Genomic DNA, 13,784 nt, shown 5'->3' on the forward strand with positions numbered 1-13,784 from the left:
AAGAGGAAGACTGAGTCCATCTGTGAAAGCAGCAGGATTAAGCTACGCTCAAGCCAAGAGCTGCACGTCAATCAACCCGCTAAGTGTTGTTGGTGTGCTACATCCACACTTATGCACCCAAACTCACACGCACACACGCATACACACACACATTCGGCTCCCATTGGGCGGTCAGAACCCCAACACTGTTGTTTTTATTTGTAATCCGCTGAGTGACCGCTGCGATACGACGCCCACACAGCTTAGCAGGCAAACAAATGGACAAATAAAATGTAAAAAAAAAAAAAAAGCAAAGAGGAAAACTTTAGGGCCCAGACTTGCATCAGTAGCATTATTTTTTTCACTGCAATTTTAAGTGTGAGAATTTAAAGCTGCTCCCAAGTAAAATTCAAAATGTGGAATGCCATAGGTTTATCTTGCCTACAATAAAGTAACGTCTTTGAAGTTGTATCTTCTTCAAAGTTTACGTCATAGCATACAAAATACCCAAAGGATATTCATTATTTTGTCTCAGTTTCTGCAGAGAGATTTAGAACTATTCACTCAGCATTTACCACAAAACTAGCAAAAGGAATAGTGCAAGCCTTTGCCAGATTAACAAAAGACATGTGGCTTGGACAGCAAGACACCCATAACCCCCTCGGCAACATGGCAATGACAAACACTTGTGGTTTCAAGGACGGTCTGGTCCTTGTGTACTCAAAGCAGGGGTTGGGTCCACATTCTTGGCATAGAAGTTGAGAATGTGCTCTGTCTGTGCTGAACTTTGCCAGGGTTGCCCTTTGTCTTTGGTTCTCTTTCTGGAGTTTGTGGAGAGTGGTCCGTCTGGCTTGAGAAAACTTAGGCATGGACTGGTGGGTTTCACAACTCTGTCCCAAAGTGGCCGATACAACCAAGCGGAACCACACTATTCTTAGTGCCCCTTCAGTTGTAGGTCCATAAGACAATGCTATGGTTAATACAGAGCTACTGGTGTCAAACATTCATGACCTTCTTGGTGGACTTCAGTTTGCCACAGAGTGTGAAGTGGCGTGGATGGGAGTAAGTTTCTCCAAGTCTAAAGTCATGGTTCTTAACTGGACAAAGGTGGATTGCTTCCTCTGGGGTGGAGGGCAAATTCTACCAGTGGAGTCTATCGTGGTAAAGAAAAAACTAAGACAAAAAGCAAACTCTTAACCCAGGCAAACATAGAGGACTGTGGCAAATGATACAAGTTTTATGGGTATGGGGTCAGTTGGACCCCATTTGTAAACACAAGGGTAATTTCATACCGCCCCTACTACGTGCTCATGAGTAATGGATCATGATTGAAAAGATGATATTAAAGGTACTGGCAGGTGAAGTGACTTTCCTTTGTTGGTAATTAGAGATGACATTAGCTCCATCATATGGGGAACCTTGAAGTAGAGCTGCTACTCCACCACGCTGAAAGAAGCCAACTGAGGAAATTCAAGCATCTCATCACGATGGGCACGTCCCACTGGGAAAAACCTGGAGGCAGATGGAAAACTTCACTATATCCTGAGCTTTTTATGATGTATGTGTACCTATTTGCACCATTCTGGATCAGAATATTTAACTGAGTATGTTATTTAGAGTAGGTTATCCCAAATCTGAACTTTTCAAAAAAGTTCAGATTTGGGGAGTTCATAGCCAATAGTTGACCTGTTGACAGATTCTTACGTTGATTATGGATTTCTGAAGCGCCTACAGACCGGACCATCTCACTGTATCTGATTAATGCTCAAACTCCAGTCCTTAGGGGTGTCCTCACAATCTTTGACGTGTCCCGAGTCCAACACTCTCAAATCAAAGGACTGAATTGCCTTCTCATGCACTCAGGATCCACCGAGTCCTGCTAGTGACCTAATTATGTGCTCCAGGTGTGTTGACAGACACACATCCAAAAGTTGCAGGAACCCTGATTTTAAAGTTTTGAAAGTTTTGCAACACTTATTCCAGTTTCAAGTGGATAAACAATGCTCTATTGTTTTATAACCTAATGCTACATTAAACTTTATTCCATAGTCTGTATGATAGTTGTTCACTAATGTTCTCTCAACAGTGGATGGATGAACAGGTGAGCTGCATTTATAAATCAGGTGACATCTGCAGGGTAATAATTGCAAAAGATTTGTTTAGGACTGTTAGAGGAAAAGAGGCAAAATATCAATGAGAAAATACCAATACTTTCCCAATTTCTATTTGTATAGAGACGTTGAAAACCATACTTCTAGTTCTCTCTGCTTTTCGCAACTGTGGCCTACTTTTCGTCAGCCTATAAAATCAAAGTAAAACATGCCAAGGTGTGTGTGTTTAGAGCGCAGCTGTAACGCTGGGACGGCATTGCTTGCATTAAAGACCTAAAAGTCTGCGTAAAGGTACGAATCGCTGCATGGGATATCTGTATAGGAATGCTTCCGGCTGTGAGCGCGTGCTCCCAAGGCGGCAGTCCCTCATCCCACCACAGCAGTTCTCCGACTCTTCTAGAAGCTCACCATCTCGCTGTCAGGACCCCCTGCTGTTCCCCCATAATGCACCGGCAGCTCTGTCCGGCACCCCGCGGAGGCCAGTCTGCTGCCAGCGGTGTGCGATTGTTTCAGATATTTCTACGCTGTAGTGTCAGAGGGCCCGACCTGGATGTAGAAGGCCCCCATTCATTGAGCGGACCATCAAGGTAGGTGATCATTAAGGTCCCCCCACAACCCCACCATGTGTGCAGTGTAGCAGTGATTGAACCTGGCATGCTCCCCTCTGCACCTTTAACCCTGGTAAAGTGAGGGATGGAATTGAAATCAATACAGCGTATGATGAGGTGACTGGACTGGGACAGGGGTGAGTGGGGGCGGGGGGGAAGGAGGAGGAGATGTGGTGGTAGGGGTCTCCTACGTGATGGATGGCTGGTTAAAGGAGGGATGATCAATGACCCTGATGGATTGCTTTTTGGGAGGGTCTTCAGAAATGAGATGGATCTCTGCTCCTTAAAAACAGATTGTCCTCTGAAGGACAGCGTCTCTGAAGTTTGCGGAACAGCCTGTGAAACTGGAATATTATTCACTTTACTTCTTTGTTGTGCTGATAAGTGGCAACTGGTCCCTCCTCCTCTCCAGAATCCTTTTATTTTTCTGAAATCTTTAATCCCCTACGCCTCCATCCCCCATCCAACGAATGCCCCCCCCACCCCCCATCCCCCATCCCTTTCTCTCTCTCTATATTATTCTCTGTGCATTTTAATTTTTTCCCGTCACCGGGGGCCCAGTTCTCCCCGCCTACTCTCCTCCTTTTTTTTTTTTTTTTAGCCTGAAAGTGGAAAAGCGGAGCCAAGAAATAGTTAATCTCTCGGGCTGCCGCTATGATTGGCCGCTGTATGCTGCGCTTCTGCCTCCTTGAATGAGAAACAGGGGTAACCAGGCAACTTCAGAGCTGGAGAGGAGAAGAAGAAGCAGAAGAAGAAGAAGAAGGCAAGAGGGGAAAAAGGAGGACAAGATAGAGGATTTCAGAGAGACGGGGAGAAATTCTGAGCATGCATAGAGGGAAAGTCATTGTGATTTCACCTTGTGCGTCCTGTAAAACGGAACTAAGACATGGATTTTCTTAGACTCTCTCTCTCTTTCCCCCCCCACACTCTCTGTCTCTCTCTTTCTCGCTCTCTCTCTCGCTTCCTCCTTCACCGTGGGGGGAGAAAATAGAGCGCACAAATGAAGTGTGTGTGTGTGGTGGGGGGACACACAGATGTGGATTAAAACGCATACATGGGACTCTTCAGTGAGGAGCATCCGCTGAGAGAGAGAGAGAGGGGGGGGAAAGGTAAGTGGCGCCTTCGTTTGTGACTTTCTCCGTCGCCGGCGAGTCTTTGAAAAACTGTGGAGAGCTGGGTGAGGATGCTGAGCCGACACGTCGGGATGTATGCGCTGCTGGATGCCGCTGGCCGCTGATCGGGGCTCCTGCTGCTGCTGCTGGTGGTGCGGGGGGAGAGATGGGCTGCGGACCGGTCCGCTGTGGCTGACTGAGATGCATGCGGAGGAGAAATGAGACATTTGCGCTCGGAAATGCAGGTTGAAGACCGATGCGTGATTGCGCTGGGGCTGTATGTGGAGTCCTGTGAAGCGCCTGTCAAACAACCTGCTGTCCCGTATTGGACTGCGCAAACATCAGGGGCTGACATTTTTTTTTCCTGTTGGTATGATTGACGTACATGAGCCTAACAGCGCGCCCGGCCCTGTTGCTTCATTGCTCCAGGCGACAAGATTTCTTCTAATCATACAAGTATTAGAAAAAAAGGGGGGTTAGCCCCCTCCACTTCCTCCATGCAAACACACCTACACATCCCTTTGCTCCACAAATATTCAAATGAGGAGATATTCTGCTGCAACAGCAGGAAGTCATCTTCAAAGGCACTGCATGTTCACGCGCTCTGACGCTATAGGTGAACGGCTGAACGATGACGCAGAACCTTGGGAGATGCATTGATTTCAGTGCAGAAGAGGGTTGAGGATGGCGGGGGGCGCGGGAGGGGGACGCTGTGAGGACCTGTGGACGGGGAGCGCGTCTGTTCACCGATGCAGAAACGCAGAAATTGCGCATCTGTTAAAGCCGGTGGTGCACGAGTCTCTCTCCGACTCCCGCGAGCGCTTCTGAAAAGTTTCGGATGGAGTGTGGAGGTAAAGATTCATCCTGTACAGCTGACAGCCCACCAAGGAGGGCCCAGGGGCGGGCAGTGGCTACCCCGTTAAATTTGTTGCCCCCTTTAGGCAGACAGTTTTGTACGCTCAATATTTTTGTGCGTGAATTAAAAAGAGAGAGAGAGAGAGAGAGAATGGGCAAGAGTTGATGGGTTACAACTGCTAATTTTTAAAAAATTCTAATTAGCAGATTTGTATTTAATTAATCAATATATTTGATACAGTATGCAAAGTTTTTTAATCTACACATTTTCATTTGACAACTGAATCAATGAATAGACATGTGTTGTAGTGGTAGACATACCTACTGTGCCTTTGGGAATCTGGATGCTGTGTGTTAGCTATAGCTAGCTTGTTGTAGCCAAGGGGATTAGAAGGATGTGGGCGACAGTCTAATGCTAGTTTTCATTCTCTTCCCACAAAAATTGTCTTAGCTCATGCAAATTGCAGTAGATTGGCAGAAACACCTGCACGCCAACGGATAGAAATGTATAAATGGTTGCATGAATGTTAGCCTGGTAAAAACCAGCCACTTGTTCAGCGCTATTTACTCCATTCAGAGGAGCTGGGCCTCGGCTATGGAGAAACAAACAATATGATCTGATTTTACCCAATCGCTAATGTTTGTCCGTGAGATACCGGAAATTGAATGCATTGTTAGCTTGCTGAACCCAACAACTGTGTTTGCCAGCAATAAAATGTTTTGATTGTCATAATAATTGTACAATAATTTTGAACATTTAACATTCTCCAATATTTCTGCAACACAATATGCACATTGTCACCTTCCTAAAATAATGGCCTAAGTCAAAAAAAAAAAAAAAAAAAAAAAAAAAGATTGCTCAATTTTTATTGCCAAAATATTAGGGCAGCACTGATTGCCGTTTTCTGGCCGATCACCAATCTTTTAAAAAACCTGACCCGCCGATTCCGATTTTGGCCAATGCCAATTTTTTTTGTCTGAAATGTTGCTCAATAAAGTAAGAAAGTTGCTGAATTGGCAACAGCGGGGTCATATCTGTAAACGTGCAGGTATGACCTGGTGGGCTGGTCTGTCAGCCGGTCTCTCTCTTCAGAGAGAGTCTGCTCTCTGAAGAGAGAGCAGAAAAGGACAGTGGTTGATTTTTAAACCTTTGCTGAGGTAGATAAAATTGGTGGATGAGATCAGGTTCACCTGTAAAAATCAAAAATCAAAGTCAATCACCAATCTCTCAAATTTAAGGAAATTGGCACCAATAAATCAGTGGTGCCAATTTTCTTGATCAGCTCTGATTGCGGGTTAGCAAGTCAAATATATATATATATAAAAAAATCCTAAGACTAAGAATTTCCACCATTTTGGCCTAGAAACTCTTCAACCAACAGCATGTACTTTAATGAACTTTGTTTACTACAAATATGATAAAAGTTAGAGACAGATGGTTTGATGCAAATGAAACCATCAAATGAAGTTGATGACCAACTTCATTTCCTAATGCTAACACACAGCATCCAGATTTCCTGTTTTGTTTTTTATATTAAAAAAACAAAACAGGAACTGGCATTAGTCACAAAAAAAACTTTATCAAAATGACTCTACTTACAGATTGAATGTTTTAGCATCTATCTTCTCTGTTTCTTCTTGTTTGTAACTTTGGAAATCCCAACCAGCATGCGATCAAGAGCCAACATTACCAGTTCAACTGCAAAGTTCATTACCAAGCCATATGTCTCCCACAATGCCCGTGTTTTATGCTCGAGTGCCTGCGTAACAGCAGGCCCACATAAGATAGTCTGGGCCACGTCAGTATAGTAACAGTATAGTGAAAGTGTTAAGCGTAGTAACAGCTTGCAGCCTTGGAGCCAGGATGTGGTCCAATAATGCTGCTGTGTAATGTATGCAGGATTCGTTGAAATGAAGTCATGCTGAAACGATGTCGTAGATTAGTTGGAAGGGAGCAAAGGTTGGCATGCCAAAGTTCGCGGCCGCTTTAGCCGGTCAGCCGAACCCCCCCACCCCTCACCCCCCACCTCCTATAATCTCCTTACTTAGGGTGTTTTGCAATGGATCCTAATCTGTGCTCGCCGGCTCAGTTCTAAGATGTATGGATACACACACTCGCACTCCAATCTACACACACCACGCAATTTTCAGTTGTCATCCCAAGACAGTTCTTCACAGGCCAGTGTGAGAGGCAGGGCTTAAGATGGAGCTCAACAAAACACTAGAGAGCATTAACTTCTCCAGTAAGAGCTTTTTTGTTGGGCCTCCCTCTGGAATCAAGACACTTAATTTAGCTCATGGCAGCAAATGCAACTCAGGGGAAATATATCTTATCCAATTAGGATTGTCTTTTTTTTTCTTTTTTTTTCCACCCCGTTTTGCAGTTGCTGTGAATTACTAAAAGTGTTTTTTCCCTTTTTTATATATGTCTGAGCATATTCTGGAACAATATTTTCAATTCGACATGACATTGTTTCTTGACTTTGAAATAGCTGGAGGCCTGGTCTTCTATCACCGTATACTCATTTCTTTCTCTCTCTCTCTCACATCAGACAAGTTTATATCAGCATGAACTCCCTCTAGTTTACTCAAGATTGGCTGGGATGGAAATGGATTTTGTGGGAGTTGCCTAAATGCTACATACCTTTGATTTTATGTATAAGACCATAACGATATGAAGTTGTTTTTACTAAATATGTCACATTGCAATGCATTATTGCAATGAAAATATTTGCAATGTCACATTGCAGAAGACTGGTTGGATGCAGTATTTGGTGAGCTACTGTATTTGGAAAAAAAGCTCTGGAGTAATACTTAGCCTACTGAATGGATTTTCTTTCCAGTCCTGGGATCACATAGAATGATTAAACTCATGGAAAGTGGCAGGGAGTTCCTGGTGATGGAAAAGCAAAAGAAAAATAGAGGTAATTTTTGTAAATAGCTGCATGGCCATTACAAGTGTGTGGAAAATTAGTTGATTTTTCACTAATGTAAAAAAAAAATTAAATTTCGTGGTTGCAGTGTTTCCATTAAATAAGAAGCGCGATTAAAATCACACATGAATACATTTCTTCATGTGATAAGTTGCATCATCACCTTCCTACCACTTCCTGTCATCTTCTTCGTCTTTTCCGGCAGTAGTAACATCCAGTTGTTGATCATGTGATTTGTGTCGTGTGAAAAAAAGTGTTTCGATTGCAGTTTTGTGAAATAAACTCATTTCAATAGTGCCATAAATACACCTCATCCTCACGCCTAAAAACCTTTCATCAAAATTTTTTGTTCCATTAAGCAAATGTTTGTATTTGTATACAAATTTATATTATATTGTATTTCCACCTTGGTCAGTGGAAGTTTTCTTCCATGTTGTTTAAAGTTAAGAGGCTTTTTTTTTACAGCATCTGAAAGCATAGCATAATCTGACCTTTGGGTAAATTTAAGGGAAGTCAGATCCTGGGAAGACTGAAAACTGCCTTACATGTTCCCATAGGTGAATAATCTTTGTCACAGCTGAATGATTGGCTGTTAATTGTTTTTAAGTGTGACCTTATGACCTTTTGCCAATTTATTTTCAGCAGAAAACCTTCCTGCTCTAAGATCGTTGGTGTTTTCTCCACCTTGTCGCGGTGTTTAACAGGCACCTGTACTCTGTGGAGCCACAAACTATCACAACAGCTGGTTGTTATGGAGGTTGTCACGCCTACTGATGATCACATTATCCCGAGCTTTGGTAATCACCACCTGGCTCCTGCAGCGGGAAAGTTGTACTCCGTTTACAATTTTTGGCATGTGTCACTTGAGATTAGGTTCAATTTTGAAAATGTGCTTTTTGCTTTGGAAAAGACTAGAAAGTATTCATCAATCTCTCATGTACACGTGCTTAGATTCAAATGGTTAGCTTATTTTTGCCAGGACTGTACAAGCACTTTTAATGGACGGGCAACATCATTTGTCATCCATTGTCTGAAGGGTCATGGTGGGTCTCCAGCGGTCATTGGGCAAGAGGCAGACTACAACCTGGACAGGTCACCAGTACATACATAATGAGTTCTTGGTTATTATTTTGCCAGTTGTTAAGTAATATGTGACCCTTGGCGGATGAAGGTCAGAGGCTACGATGGGGAATTGCTCAGGTAGAGGTGCAAAAAGGGGGTGAATGACCTTTATGGGGTCATGACGACTAAACGAGATGGTTTCTACAAGATGAGATGTTGGAATTATATAAGCGGCATTCAATTTTCACTTTGATGTAAAATAAATAACATCATAAAGTCTTAAAGTAACATCTGAAGGAACAAGTTGAACCTCTAATTGGATAAATATCTCTACTAAATGTAGAGGACTTTTAATTTGAAGTCTGTTAAAGGTACACCTACCAAACTGATTAGCTTCTTTGCCTGTTCTCATTGTGTTGGATTTAAGACCAGAACAACAGGTACAACATGTCTACAGAAGTCTAGACTGAGATGTGTGTTGGATTAGTTTCTCGTAAACAAGCTTTCTAAGAACTTAGACTCACAGCGGGACCAAGGTTGAATTGGCAGCCGTTTGCAGAGAGCTCATCGATATGGTTGTCTTTTTTCCCACAATGCTTCTGTTTTAGACCATGTTTATGTTTGAAAGTAACCTTTAGTCGGCCTTGCGCTGATTGAAGCAGCAACCTGATTGAAAATGAACTTTTCCCACTCACGATGTTGTGTTCAGCACTGATTGGAGTCATAGCTATAAATACCTGCAGCCACCTACCAAACGCCAGAAGTTAGCAGGAGTTGATGTTTTCTTACCTTAGTGAAAACTATTTAAGCTTGAAATTTATACCTCATTTCATGCTTAAATAAAAAGATCTTCTAGATTTTCTGAAGATTCTTACACATTTTAATGAGTAGACAATAAATCCCCCACTTAAATGTCAAACTTAATATTGGACCTCCTAAGTTTAGCTCATTCAAACAACAAAAACTTAAATGCTCATATCTATTGGATACTGCGCTATTGGGTACTAGCCCAATGGTATCTGCTAAAAGTCAAAAATTACAATAATTAAGGCTGCCAGCTCTAGCATTAGGATTAGCTATGATTTCATCAGCCTGTTCTACATTTAGCAGACAAAAAAGCAACAGTGTCTTGTGGATATTTAGCATTCAAATAGTGCTATGTTACAAAAATAAGAACATTTTGCTTAGCTTTTTTCTTAAATAGCTAAAGTTAGCTAAAAAAAAAAATACCCACGCTCCTACTGTGCTAGCTGTTAGCCATCCAATATTGAGAATTTGTCTGCGTTTCTTCAATTTCACTGCAAAATGACCTTTTTACTAATAAAGACAAGAAAATATGATCGGGTTCACAAAAAGAACGTTGTTGAAGAACACATAAGAATCAAATTTATACAAAAACTGTAGGTAAATGAGGCAAGAATCATTCAGTCAAGGTTTTAGTAAAATATTTGTAGGCCGTTTCTCAAACTAACGTGGTTCTAAATATGAAAATGCTCCTTAAACCTTCTGTTTGAAATATAAATGTTTAATAAATCCATAATCCCAGATTTTAAGTTAACAAACTTAAAATAGCCCTTAAGTTTGTTTAGTGCTGTGACAGATTTTGCAATGTTAGTGGCTGTCAAATTAACAGTGCTGGCATATCATTTACATCTTGTCATTTTTACCGTTTCGTCTGGGTTCATCTCCCAGATAAATGATTTTATAAACTAGCTTTGCCAACTGTTAAATGTCAAAATAAGAGTCTCAAACATACATACAACATGTCAACCGTAAAACACTCACCTTCATATTCATAGAATTACAACTTAGACTAACACAGGTGACAGAGTACCTTATGACTTTTTCCATGTTCCCTTTTTAAACTAACAAGAAGGAATGCAAGGTATCAAACTTAATATTGGAACATGGTTAAATAAACAGTTTTTTTTCCAAAACAAAAACATCCCATTAGAAACATAATTTCAGAATAAAATTGGAGAAAGGTTGACTATTTACTTCTCCCACACAATACAGGACATTACCCTGTCTGTCTTCCCTCTGTTCATAATGAGGCTGTAAATTGCAACTCCATTTGTGTTTTGTGTCGTATTAAATACAAATTTACACAATGCCTCGCCGGTATCCAATCACGCAACTAATACGAGGTTTGCAGTCCTTCACCTTTATCGCAGTTATTCTGCACTACCCATTGAAATAACAATAATAGAGTTGATATCGCCTGAATAATCAAAGAAATTTGCCAGTAATTGCTTATAATCAGTGTCTTTTTTTTTATTTCTTTTGTCACATTTTAGTTGGATGTAATCAGGTCAACATAGAAATATATTTAAAATACGCAAACAGCTCGGTGAGCTCGGCTGTTTTTGCACCTCTGCGTTACATATTTCAGTGACCCCGTTGAGTCGATGAATGCGCCTCGACCCCGACACCATACGTTGTGTTATTGGAGTCAAATGGGGCAATGAATTGCCAGCCCATTGCACAATTGCCTCCACTGCGTAGTGAGCCCTGTGCGGTGGTGTGTAACATCTGGAGAGGGAGCGAAGTGTTCGGCGTGAAGCCGGGGGTGTCCGACCCGTCCTCGTCCTAGTCAACCACTGCCCCTCGCCCCCGTCCCCCATCGCCTCACTTCCAGCGAAGCGGGCATCTTCAATGCATCAATGACACCAGCCATCACAAGGGGCATGTAGCACGCCAAACCAATGATTCATTAGGACTCAATTAGCTGGCAGGCACGGGGCGACCTGCCATATGCCTGAAGGTTCGACAACTGTCTGCACCCCTCTCCACCCTCCCCTCCACCTTCAGCTGCGCCCTCAACCGTCTTTGGCGCCACCGTCGACGCAAGACGGTCAGAGTCGTCTACGCGAACGTCTCTTGAAACAGTTCGGCGGTTGAGATTTCAGCGCTTTCCCGTCCCCGGCCGTGCGGTTTCTGAGCTGGAAATGAGTCACAATGACCTTCAGCTCAACTCATGGTGCGCCAGTTGGCACCGAATGAAATACTCATTCATCTAGTGAAGTAAGAGACTGTGGAGCTGCAGATACTGTAAATCTTAAGAAGTAAAGAAAGGCTTCGCTCTGTATTGACTTTGCTTCCTTTGCCAAGAGGCGCCTTGGGCTGCCGACAAGATCTATCCGCCCTCAAATCTAATTTCTCCTCTTATCTATGCCAAGGTAAAGGACCCCCACCCCCAAACACACACACACACACACACATCCTAATGCGAGCGCCCACCACCCAAAAAAAAAAGGCCCCCACGTGCCTATATTAATGAAATTAGACCAGAGTGGAAAGCCGCCCTTAGGCTGACTGACACAATGAGCTTCAGCCCAGATATGTGATACAATATGAGATGATGTGGCATGTGCACACACGCAGTCATATTATTTCTGTCGACAGGTTTGAGCTCTCATGTCACAGGGTTACGTTGATGATTGACGCTTTCAGGGAAACATCGCGTTTATTTACGGACAGCGTTTTACATTACCTGTCTTGAAAGGTAAAAGCGGCGGGCTGTCCACCTCACCTCACCCACCCAGTCTGAAGAGTTTAACCTCTGAGCTCATTACGAAATGAAATCACAGCCATAAATATCACACAATACATAGGCAATGAGGTTTTATGGATTTAAAAATTTATGATTAATTAAACTAAATAGCTGAGCTCTACATTAGAGAGTAAATCAGAGCCATTGGAATGTAATATGAAAACCTTTTATGCAGTATTTCCAGGTATCAGGCAGTGAAAATGGCATGTCTTGTATTTTTCGGGGGATTTCATTAAGGGATAAAACAAATCACCCCTTTTAGAGTTACTGAGATACTTGAACTGGATCTCAGTCATGGCTGATTCAAATGACTGGAATCAACTTGTGATACTCGTTTCTTCAGCTGTTTGTGATTTTACATCTCATGCATTGCCAGCAAGCTGTAGCGCTGCCGACCTGCTTCCATGCGCACAGCTTGTAAAACTGCAAGATAGTGAGACAAATCAGAGTTTCCCTGATCAATCTGAACAGTTTTCACCTTTTATAATGATTAGGAGAGTGAAAAGAGAGACTGTATTGGCTGCTGGAGTTTCCTAGACTTTCCATTCTCAGATATCCTGGCACAGGTTTTGTTCTACTGGAGAGCGGCATTGAAGTAGCTCAAACATTCGTTCTTTAACGGGGGTTATAATATGAAAGCCACATTATGTTATAATTCTCTTCCCTCAACAGAAACATGCTTGAATTCTTACTTTGACTCTTGTATGTTTGAGGAATGGCCACCATTCAGGGCTGCCTAAACGCTTGTGCCGCTTATTCCCTCATATTCCCATACCTGAAGCTCCTCCCACAGAGAAACCCACACAGCTCCTCCAGACTAGCGGCAGCAGCAGTTAGCAAACACCTGGTGAACCTGCGCCTCTGCTGAACTTGTCATGTGCGTTGGTTTTTAGTCCATTTATACTAGAATGGAAGGAAATAGCATCATGGAGGAGCATCATTATGATGACGTGTTGAAGGACGACTGTCGGAAAGAACAGGAGCTTCTTAAAGAGACAGAGGCCAATTTCAAGGCTTCAAACTGCAAAATCAGAATTGCTTTAAGTCATGTTTGAAATATGCAGCATTTTTATAACTACTGAAAGTAACATTGTCCTATAAAAGCCACTTTGTGCCTGGAAAATACATATTACCCATCTTTAATTGTACTGTGTTTTAAAAAAGTGCTACATTTAGGAAGCAGGAGAACAACTTTTTGTCTACATATTTATCATAACCTCGTATGTCATCTGCCAAAATATCAACAAGTCATACAAAAAACTGTGGCAGACTAACATGCTAGCATTAGTGCAGAACTTTCCCCAAACGCCAGTCTGTACATATTTCAAGAGTAATAATAACTTTGTGAATGCACACCTATGACTTTCTGATTCTTTGCCTTGCAGCTCGGCCACAGATAAATGTTACTGATTAATTTTTCTACTTCTACCATTAGGTAAGAAAAAAAATCTGAATTAGCATAATTTTTTTTATAACCTGACCCTGGAACATTAAAACTTGTTTAATTTATTTGATAAAAAGAACATGATTAACTTTTTTTTTTTTTTTTTTTTTTTTGAGAGAAAATTTTA

The 13,784-nt window shown here is 42.1% G+C and overlaps 1 protein-coding gene across 3 annotated transcripts in view; it reads left to right on the top strand.

The window, feature by feature from the left end:
• Positions 1–3,331: 3,331 nt before the first annotated feature.
• LOC103140041 (disabled homolog 1-like) overlaps positions 3,332–13,784 on the top strand; it is a 62,249-nt gene continuing 51,796 nt past the window's right edge. The window contains exon 1 of one of the 3 annotated variants that reach the window (XM_016672882.1): positions 3,332–3,807. The gene's annotated coding sequence lies outside the window, so the exon portion shown is untranslated. Of the gene's footprint in view, positions 3,808–4,287; positions 4,662–13,784 lie in introns of those variants that run through there. The other 2 variants (XM_016672883.1, XM_016672881.1) reach the window with 2 other exon arrangements.

Source organism: Poecilia formosa, unplaced genomic scaffold (genome assembly GCF_000485575.1).
Source record: "Poecilia formosa unplaced genomic scaffold, Poecilia_formosa-5.1.2 Scaffold67, whole genome shotgun sequence".
Taxonomy (NCBI): domain Eukaryota; kingdom Metazoa; phylum Chordata; class Actinopteri; order Cyprinodontiformes; family Poeciliidae; genus Poecilia; species Poecilia formosa.